This window comes from Sebastes umbrosus, chromosome 9 (assembly GCF_015220745.1).
Source record: "Sebastes umbrosus isolate fSebUmb1 chromosome 9, fSebUmb1.pri, whole genome shotgun sequence".
In the NCBI taxonomy this organism is placed as follows: Eukaryota; Metazoa; Chordata; class Actinopteri; order Perciformes; family Sebastidae; genus Sebastes; species Sebastes umbrosus.
Genome location: NC_051277.1, coordinates 27,994,893 through 28,006,417, shown reverse-complemented (window position 1 = coordinate 28,006,417; position 11,525 = coordinate 27,994,893).

Genomic DNA, 11,525 nt, shown 5'->3' with positions numbered 1-11,525 from the left:
ACCCTGCATGGCTCTGACCCCAAAGTGTCAACAAGCTAAACGACCGAGCAGCAGCGCATTACTGCATGTACACACACTCACAAACACACACACCCCTACACATGTATGCATGCACGCACACGCAGACAGACAGACAGACAGACAGACGTACAAGCAGATATTGCTTACACACAAATGTGTGTCTGTATGAACCTGTGAATCAGCGAAATATTTATATAAATGCAAATATATAGTACACATGTTAGCGATGCAGTAATAGTTGTTTCTACATGGTCACAATGTACTGTGTGTATGTGTGTGTGTGTGTGTGTGTGTGTGTGTATTTACACAAAACCTAATAACAGTTACTGATTCACTCACACACACACACGCGGCAGCTCTGGAGTGTGTAGCCAGTGCTCTGCTGTTTGCAGTGTAAATATCATATTCTTTATTGGTATTCAGAACAGTGAAATTCAATAAATTGAGTCAACAGAGGTTGTTTCATAGAGCTAATCTCTGCTCACACATCACATCACAACACAACACAGTCACAGCGAGAAAATAGAGTTCAGACCAACTGAAACCTGCCTTCAACAGTCTATTCACTGTCCATGTTCCTCTATCTCTTTGTCTCTTGCTCCTCTCTTGTCCGTCTCTGTCTCCCGTCTCTGTGTCTCTCTCTATCTCTCTACCCTCCCAACCCGTTTGCTTTATCACACATTTGCACACAGGCACTGCTTTTCCTCTTTTATTCCTTCTTCTATGCAGCTCTATCTCCGTCTCTCTCTCTCTCTCTCTCTCTCTCTCTCACACACTTTCTGTCGTTTTTTCTGGATGCCTGATGCAAAGCCCTATCTGGGCAGTAAAACACTCTTTTTTGTGGCCCTCCTTCTGTTTCAATTCAAACTCCACTCTGCTTTACTGACATGACAGGACAGAAAACCTGTGTTGTAAAAAGCACTTTCCTATCGCCTGTGTTAGTAGACGTTATATTACATGTGCTGACAGACTACTGCAGCCCACATGTACGGACGCTTCAATTTTGAAAATACCACCAAACTTTATATCCGTATACTATAAACCACCTTTACAGCCACTGCAGAGAGAACCGGGCCTTTATTTGTAACAGACAGGCCTTTGTTTTTAATTTCTGTTTCATACGTATATCTCATATTTTAGTAAGAGGACTCCCTGTTTTCTGACCTAACCTGCCTCTTTTTAACAGGAACAAGAGGTAGTAAGAGGTTACTTACTAATTACAGTTTCAGTTTTTGCTAATGCTCCTACTGCCATCCAGCAGCTCACATTTACTAGATGAACTTCAAAATTGAGCTTGAAGGTTCGTTCTTGACCTTGGAAATAGTAGTTTGACGAAATATCATTAACTCAAGGTCCACTTACCAGATTTCCTCCAGAGCTTTTACCATAATTTATTGGCTTTCATCGGTGGACGGAGTCATGATTTAACATACTGTACTGAATTTAACATACTGTAATTGAATTAACATACTGTAATATTGTAGGGGCAAGTACTTCTCCAACTTATCTGAACAAAATATTAGTGCACCACTTTTTTTGTTGTTGATTATATTTGACATCAACATTCTTCAGAAATGTACATTTGTCTTTGAAGTGAGATATAAGAATGCAGATTTAACTTAGAGAATCTTCATCTTCCTTTGTATAAAACATCCCATGGTCAGTTTTCTATCAGATTTCGTGGCTTTACCTTATGAAATGAAAGTGTACATTTAATGGATTCCTCCGTGTCATTATCTATGTACAAAAATAGACTTAGAACTGCTCTGCTGACAAAATAATTTGATTTGGAAGCTGTTGTTCATTCTGTCAATACAGCAATTACTCCTTCTTCTCTGCATTTTCTTTTTTTGTTTGAACTATACGTATTTTAAATGTGTTATATTGTTGTGTTATATGTTAATGTTACATTAATTGTGCGTGCTCTTGTGTAACGTAGGTAATGTATGTCATTGGTTAAATAAAGGTCAAATAAATAAATGATTGGATAATCCATTGGTTGACTTTTAAAGTGAAACATCTACAGGAAGTGTTAAGTCTCTTTGACAGTACCCTAACACTGAACAAAAAAAAGAGAAACAGAATGGTGAATCATTTTTGTGGGAATTTTAAACCTTTATTATAGAGAGACAGACAATAGAAAGATGACAGGAAATAAGGGAGAAAGAGCTGCAACATCTTACCACTAATCGTTACAGCTATTCCAGTACAGTTATTGTTTGTAATTATTTTTGTTTAATTAAACAGCTTAAAACACATCTGGACTTAAATATAGTTTTGTTTGAACGCATCACAGTTCACTTAGCCGCCTTTTTGATTGATAGTTGTCACTACACCGTTTTTTAAAAACTTACAACCCCTACTCAGGCATTTTTCTTCCCTCCATTACCAGCAAATGGTTTTGGAGTGCTCCATTTCTGCTGAGCTAACAATGACAGGACTGAAAAAAATATGTCTGAGCTACCAACCAGGTCTCACGGGAAGGTGTACGAATACCACGACATTATGCAGACATTACGTGTGTCACGAGTACGCGTTATAGCCTTTTCGTGTGTCATTTGTACGCCGCTTTTAGCGTGTCATTTGTACACCACGCAAATGTGCGCAGTTAGGTTTATGCAAGAAAACCACAAACTTAGACTCAGGCGAGAAAACCACTTAGGGTTAGGAAAAACATCAATGTCGGGCTTAAAGTAGAGTAAAACCAGTACGGAAACAACTACAGAAAACATGTCACGAATGTCAATTAAAAAAAAGAAACGTGGCAAACGTCATGTGACAAACCTCACTAACAGAACTTACAAAACAAAACGCCGGTCAACAACGGTCTTGAACACGGGGTCTCCTGGTTACAAGTCTGGGGTTTGTTGCACGCTAAACGCCTTGCGCATCATTGTGGCATTTATATGCCTTCTCGTGCAAACAGGCTGGAGCTAATGGCTAATTAGGTATGGTGAATTAAGTGATATGGTTTAAAGAAAAACACAGCACTGTGTCTCACCATCATTTTCATCTGTCCATCGATATCCCCTCTGTCTTTCTGTCTTTCTTACTGTCACCTCTTAATTCTGCATACTCCTGTATTATATCCACCTATTCCTTCTTCACCTCCCACTCTCTCCTTATAAGTAGTCTCTCTCTCTCTCTCTCTCTCTCTCTCTCTGTCACCCTCCCTCCCACTCACTCTGCTTATGCGTTTTTGTCGTCTTTTATATTGTCAGGTGAAGATAGCCTACATTTCAAAATAAGACGTTTTGTTAATCAAGTTTGTTTTTTCTCTTAATCTGTCATTTTTGTCCCTCCATATCTCTAACTCTTTATTTTGCCTAGTATCTCTTCCTCCTTCTCTCTCTTTCTAAGAGTGTGTGTTTTAGAATTAGGATGTTTCATTAAGTGGCATCGAGAGCGAAGCGTCTCTCTCTCTTTTTTTCTTGTCTTACTGATAGTCGGCGCACCACAGCAATCTATGTGTGTGTGTGTATGTTTGCTGTGGGACTGGCTGGATGAGGAGAAAAGCCTCTGATGGCTCCAGTCACTCTCCCCTGAGCCTGCCGGATTAACTGGGACACACACACAAACACACACACACACACACACACAGGCGGCACAAACATACAAAGAGACAAACCACACACACAAACACACTTACAGTGTGTGTGTGTATACACGCAGCAAAATAGAACTGCCATCTGTCCGTGCATACATTTACATGCATACACCCACACACATACACACACTGACATAACATTGAATGGGACAACACTCACATAAGAGAAAGATTTTGTATACTGTATTTCAGGACACAGATTAAATCAGCACATGGACACGTACACACTGTAGGTGTGCATGCATCCATGCACACGTAAATGCACACCTCAGTAAAATGAAAGACGGTGAAGCACACACACAAACACATACACCCACCCACACACACACACACACACACACACATACAGATCCAGACAGACAAAAATATACTGTCCATGCATCACACGCTCAACATAGTGAGTTTGATTCCAGGAAGTGTTGCCTCGTCTGTTTTTAGTCTTGGACATTAAATATTTAAAGGGACCAATCACACGATTTAATTGAATCTGAGGCCCCGCCCTCCGGGGGCGACGGGCTCCGATCACAGCCAATTAGAGGCAGATGAGCCTGACAGTAATGGGTGCTATCTGTTAGTCCCTGGAGAGAGAGAGAGAGAGAATGTGCGCGTGTGTGTGTGTGTGTGTGTGTGTGTGTGTGTGTGTGACAAGGTGCAGGGTAGCTTGTTGTGCAGCATCTACACACTTACCGACCACCCATTCACACACACACAGACAAACAAATCGATGCATATGGGTACAGTATGCACACACACCCACACACACACACACACACACAGACTTGAACTGTCCCTCCTTCAGCAATAATCATATTTACGAAGTGTGTTTCTGTCTGTACTCTATGTGTGTGTGTGTGTTTGTGTGTGCGGAGAGAGAGAAGGGGGACATGCAAATCTACGTTAACCTAATTATTCTGTTGGTCCCCTGTGTTTTCTCATTAGAACTCACTGCCAGCAGGGACCAGAGAGAGATAGAGAGAGAGAGAGATAGGGAGAGAGAGAAAGAGAGAGAGACTTAGTGAGAAAGAGAGATTTAATAAGGCGGATTGAGCTGCAAATGAATAGAAAGCAGAGAAAAAGATGGAGTGATGCAGAGAGATGAGTGTTACAGAGAGACAGAAGACAGCTTGTTGAAAAGTGTATGAGCCATAAACTCCCAGAGGGACTCATGACTGAGGTTTCTCACCAACTTAGTGCGCATGCGCACACACACACACACACACTCACCCACACACATATATATATTTCATATCCAAAGTAAAATTGCCTTAATGTCATGATTATAAAAGTTTACAGTTTTGCTATCTAATGATTTATTTTAGATTTTGTATTATATATTAAGACAATTAAACATGACTAGGCTACTAAGTTGAAAAAAACTATATTTACAGTATTTGTCTTTTTCACATGAGAGACCAAACGCTTAATGCCCCAAGGACGATACCCAGAGATAAATAGGTTAATTAATATACACATTTATTTAGCTAGTCTTACAGCCTTATAGACAGGAGCAGATCCCAATTAACGTGCTACATTAGGGGGGCTTGAATTAAAAATGAGTGTCGGGCCCCTGGTGAATCCCCCGTCACTTTCTTGCCGAGAGTTAGATGAGAGTTAGTGAGAAGATTGATACCATGTTAAGGTCTATGTATGAAGCTAAAGCCAGCAGCCAGTTAGCTTAGTTTAGTTTAGTTTAGTTTAGCTTAGCTTAGGGTAAAGACGGGAAACAAGAGGAAACAGCTTGGTTGCGTCCGAAATTCCATACTAAAATGCTATTTAGTACGTTAAACAGTATGTGCGATTTTTTAGTTCTGAAACCTTAAACGTGAATTACATACTATTTCCAGTGAAATATTACAGCATGCAAATTCTGGACACTACGGCGCCATGAATATCCCACAATGCAGTGCATAAATAGCGGCGATGTTCTTGACAGATGTTGATGGACAGCTCTGTAACGTCAATAATGCTTCAATTGCAAGAGGCTCAATTACTGCTCAGTGCATCTGAAAAGATACATACTGTTCATTCACACAGAAGTATGTAGAACAATAGTACACATATTAGGTACTAAGCCCTTGTCCGTCCAAAGGAAACAGAATCCACCCACTAGCACCTCTGAGGTCCATTAATTACATGTTATATCTTGTTTGTTTAATCCGTACAAAGTGTAAAATGAGAAACCGCGAGTAGTCATCCATCTCCTCATGTCAATCTCAGCAAAAAAGTATTATATATTTTATATATCTGAAAAAAAAGAACTTTTCCTTTAAAAACGTCACAAGCTGTTTTCTGATATGAACGGAGTTGCCCTTTCATACATGTAGTACCCAACAGGAGATTGTCCGCATCAGACGTGTTCTCACCTATTGGGAATACTGCGTTTGGTTTAGGCGAGGGGTGTCGCCTGGGTTGAGCGGGCAGGAGGCAGGACATGACGCAGAAACACTGTGGCCACATAGCCGCTTCGTAATTTGGTCAAAAACAAAGAATGTCGGCGTCTCTCAAGTTTGACATTTAAAGGTTGGCGTCTTCATGTAAATGACCCCTCTTCTTCACCCTCGGGTGTTTGTATTCTTCTGGTTTCACGCCGCATGACAGAAACCTCATCAACACGCCCACTCGCAAAAGCTTTGAATTCTCCGTACAATGAGCGGCTCTATTCACACATAAGCTCTATCGGACATTACACAGGACTTGGTACTAGGGAGCTGGCGTGGTAAAGTCTGTTTAATGTGCACTCCAACTGATTCAGACATTTGCGTTCTCACATACAGCTCCTCCAGGTAATGTCTAGATAAGTTCAAGGTTGCAGTATGTGTGTGAAAGGGGCTACTGTTTAAAGTTAAAGTTTTTGGGAATAGAGGGAAAGGAACAATTTCACAAATATTTGGGAGGAAGCAGAGCGGTGGAAAAAGTTAGAAGAAGCCCAAGTGACTATTCAGACAATGAGGACTGCACCAGCAGGAACTCAAATCAACTTTCACCACTGCTTAATACAAGAACATCATCTATAATACATCTGCAATATGCTACAGAGAGGAGGAATCCAGGGGGGGAACAGGCTGTTCCTACACTGTTCTATTGTGTTTATTCTGTCTCTGAATAAACAGCGACGACAGATCGTTGCTGCGCAAGTATCCTATACTTCATTGGCTAATTTTTCATCAATTCTCTCTGTTATAATAATTCCTAATTGAGCCAAAACATCCATTCATAGCAAATCACATGTAGACATTAGCATCTCACAGTGAGGGACAGTTAATATGTTAATCATTGAATATGTGCTGTATGTTTCATTAGCAATGTGATTTGAAAAGAAAGAAATTAGACGACGCACCATAACTATCGCTGCATATCCTCTCTGCAGCCTGCGTGAGACCTCACTAAATGAAAAACGAGGCCACTAATTCATTTCCAGGGGGAAAGCTAAAGAAAAGGCCCTGGAGCTCTTCCTTAACTTTACAATTGTGGAAGAAGTATTCAGATCCTTTACTTCAGTAGAAGTAGCTAGTTTAGTTTAGTAGCTGGGTTTTTTATATATATATAAATTATAACTGATAACTGTAAATTTAGACTGTATGGATGGACCCAGTAGTTTAGGAGAAATGCTGCCCCATATTTCTTTGGAGCAGGTGGCTAGGTATTACACATTGTACCTTTTAATGAAAAAGCAGGATCTTACATTTCATTTGTAGTTGGTTGAGGTGGAGTTACGTTTTAACTATTTTGTAAAGAACTGCAACTAATGATTATTTTTAATATGGATTGGATCTGCTGATCATTTTCTCCATTAATCGACTGGACTTATTCGTGGTGTTGCTCTGGCTCTCTCTATTTGGCGTGGAGAGGAGGTCGTGTTGCCCGGTCTCTACCTGTTTGGCGTGGAGAGGAGGTCGTGGTGCTGTGGCTCTACCTGTTTGGCGTGGAGGGGAGGTCGTGGTGCTGTGGCTCTACCTGTTTGGCGTGGAGGGGAGGTCATGTTTCTCTGGCTCAACCTGTTTGGCATGGAGAGGAGGTCGTGTTACTCTGGCTCTATCTGTTTGGTGTGGAGAGGAGGTCGTGGTGCTGTGGCTCTACCTGTTTGGCGATGCCAGGAAGCTGCTTAACATCCTCCTGGATCCACCTTCTCACATATGTTCACATTATATGTATTATTGATATTATTGATAGTATTTTTTTCATATGGATTGTCTATGTTGTATTTTCATTATGTTGTTACTCTGTCCATACAACATCTATTGTACGTCTGTCCATCCTGGAAGGGGGATCCCTCCTCTGTTGATCTTCCTGAGGTTTTTTCCATTTTTTTTTTTTGGTGGGGAGTTCTTCCTTATCCGATGAGAGGGTCGTACTGTAAAGGACAGAGGGTGTCGTATCCTGTACAGATTGTGATTTTTGATTTTGGGCTATACAAATAAAATTGACTTGACATGACTTATTGATTTGCTATACTTGTTATATTTTCGTAAAATGTGTGTGCAACAATCTTAATTTGTAATATATTGACAAAAAGATTCAAGATTTAAACTAAAACAGCTTTTAAACAATACAAACTGCTCTATTGTCCTAAGAGTCCAGTAGCCATAGTGCATTAAGTTCAGGATCAATAACCACGCAACTTAAAATTTATTCCTGTCTTTTGTTTTTGAACTAATAGGCCTTTTTACAGCAGACATGTCATAGCAGGAAAAGCACAAGTGTAATCGATATCACTAATGCTGGCTGTATTTACTGTGCATGATGGCTCAGTAGCGTGACTTACTGGGACATTTCAATAAAACAGAGCTATCATTAATGTCATTAGAAACACCTGTGTTTCTCCTTAAGTAAGAGTGCTGTGACAAAGGCCTATTCAGGCAACCTCACTTCTGCTGTCATTGAGTTTTCAATAGATCCATGTAAATTAAGTTAAATTAAATACATTTCCCACTACTTCCTCCCACCTTTACAAGGGATAGTTTGGAGAAACAGAGAGAGTACCAGCACCAGCAGGGGCAGAGTCAACCACACTTCCCATATCTCCTCCTGTTTGTGGCATGATCCTCCTTTGACTGTGCTCCGCTGATTGCACACGAGCTGTATCTCAGTTCACAAGGAAAAACTGCACTTTCAGACTGCTGCATCTATTTGATAAAGAACCTGCACGTCTCTAGACGCCCTCTGAAAGTAGCATTAAACATTTAAAAAAAAGCAATGATAGGCACATTCTCACTGAAATGAAAAATCTGAATGTTGTTGGGGGGAGTGGCCCCTTCAAAGGAACAGTTACAGGGTTACAGATACAGATAAGTCAGGGATTTATGTCATGTAGTCACATGTAAACTACAAAGGTTAGACTGTTAAAAAAAGATTTTGTAACTGCCTTTAATGCAGCTATTATCTGGTAGGTTACGGAAGATTTTTAATACGGAATTTGATGCATGATTTATGAATTAGTAAGGAAATAAAAGCAAAGACAAGCTGCTGAGTTATGAACAAAAATAAAGAGATTGTCTTGACATGAAATGCTTCAAACAATGCAACATCAAGAACTGTGAATAGACAAATAAGACCAACAGGTTACAACCACCACAATTTAATGGGATTACAATTAATATCCATATAGGCCTGAGCTGGTTGTCTTCTTAATCTCACAAACACACTCTTGTCGTCAGCGTATGTCAGCTTTGCATGATGCTTTCTGGAATGTGAAGGAGCTTTTTAAGAATATTGGAACAGTGCTGTTGTCTCCCGCGCCAGGACTCTACTAAAGCCATCATGTAAGCATAGAGCCCATAATGCAACACAAGTCAGACAGCATGCTGAAAGAAAAAAAATGGAATTTGCCAAGTATTGTTGAAAAGAGAGCAAAAGTGTTTGGTGAAAGTCAGTGAGAACATGATTGAAGGAAAACACAGAATGGATTGTCTCTCTTATGTGAGTGGCGGAGAAGCAAAGACAGGAAATAGAGAACTTGGATCAGAGTGTGAGAGGAATGGAAATCTGAGGCTCACATTCTCCGCATGTCGTCCTTCTGGCACCTGTGATGCTAACTGCTAACTGCTGTGGTTTGTGGTTGGAAGGCTTCTCACCACTGTGTCACTGTCCACTCACTCACACACACACTCTCACAGGGAAATGACGATTTACTTATTCTCACACAGACAAAAGACCTTCTGTAATCCAACCCTTGAGAGCTGAGATAGTGGGCTCCATGCTAACACTTTAGCATGCACTGTGCTCACTGATAGCAGGCTGTATTTAATGACATTCAACACTCAAGTCCAGGGCTAGATATCTCAACAAGCACTGACCAAGTTTTCTATCAAATTGGGTATGGATATTCATGGTACCCAGAGGATGAATCCTAATGTCTTCACCCTGACCTTTCCTAAAGTATATATATAATAATAAATTATAATAGTCACATTTCTGTGGAATTCACTGAGCACATGTATGCTTCCCAGAGGATAAACCCTGTCCATTTTGGACATTTCATGAGCTTTCCTCTAACATACGGTGACCAGACACATCCCGGTTTGTCCGGTGCTGTCCCAGTTTCAAGCTGACGTGTCCCGAGTCCCGACAAATATCTGTAAAACACTCAAATGTCCCGGTTTTCACCACAATTAAAATAACAATATTATACTTACATAGACGTTTATCATGTTCCACTCATTAATTAATTTGTCCGCATGAGATAAGAGAGCTAGCACAGTGCACCGCTGCAGTCTCTGCAGAGATTGATGTTGCGCGCTGTTAGGCCACAATTACGCACGGACACAACAGATCCACTGGTTACATTTAGTGGAGTTTTGATCCACAGAACCCTCCGTACTTACAGTATGTGCACATCAAACGTGTCGTGTTGATGAATTATTCTACACAGTTCCTTCTGCGCATCAACAGGCATTTCCCTCCTCTTATAACTCCCTCAGGACCGTCCGTTCCTGTCAGTCTTTCACCCGTTGTCTCCATCCTGGACAAAATGTCCTCTGAGCTCCACAATGTTTGTTATTATAGCCTGTGACGAGCAACATGACGTGATAGTGATGGTTCGGGTTCAAAACTAAAGTTGAAAAATAATGTACGTACTCCCAGTCAACAATAAGTTTCCTCTGAGGAAAACTCTCTACAGGACTCCCAAACTGTCAGTGTCATGACCAGGATAGCCCTGTGATAAAGGGGGAGAAAGTAGTGAATGTGATAAGTCATGATCAATGCCTTTTCTCTGATCCCACTCCGTGATCAAATGCATGCGTGAACGTGCGCAAGCATGAACATGCGGTACATTTAAGGGTCCCGGTTTGGGGGTTTAAAAATATGGTCACCCTACTCTAACACCACCCTCAGGCCAAATGTCTGTGTATGTAGGCTATACAAGATATCTAAAGACTGGATTGCATGAAATGTGTCCTGGATAATCATGGTTACCATAGCAGCCTTGTTTCTAAACAAAATTAAGACCTGAAATAAGACTCGCTGTTGCGATTTTGCAACGTTTTCACAAAATCCTCGAGAAAATAAAAAAATAACCAAAAATATTTTCCTGATCAGAAGCTTGCTAAAGATAGTTTTAAAAAGATGAAAAAAATCTACATCAATAAAATCAATGCTTGGGTTTTAGAGGGTTAATAATATGTGATTTATAGCATGGCATTGTCTATCTGTATCATTACAATTTATGTCTTTTAACACACTTGACAAGTACATTATTTTATTGTGTGTGTGTGTGTGTGTGTGTGTGTGTGTGTGTGTGTGTGTGTGCGACTGTGTGATGCCTGCCCTGTGGGCCATATAGTTTAGTATTAGTATGATTAATAGGCCTTTAAGTTGGCTGAAGGGACTTTTTCCATTCAATCATATAGAAGCTGTCATCTGTGTATGTGACCTCTGACCTCTGACTAAAAGATCGTCA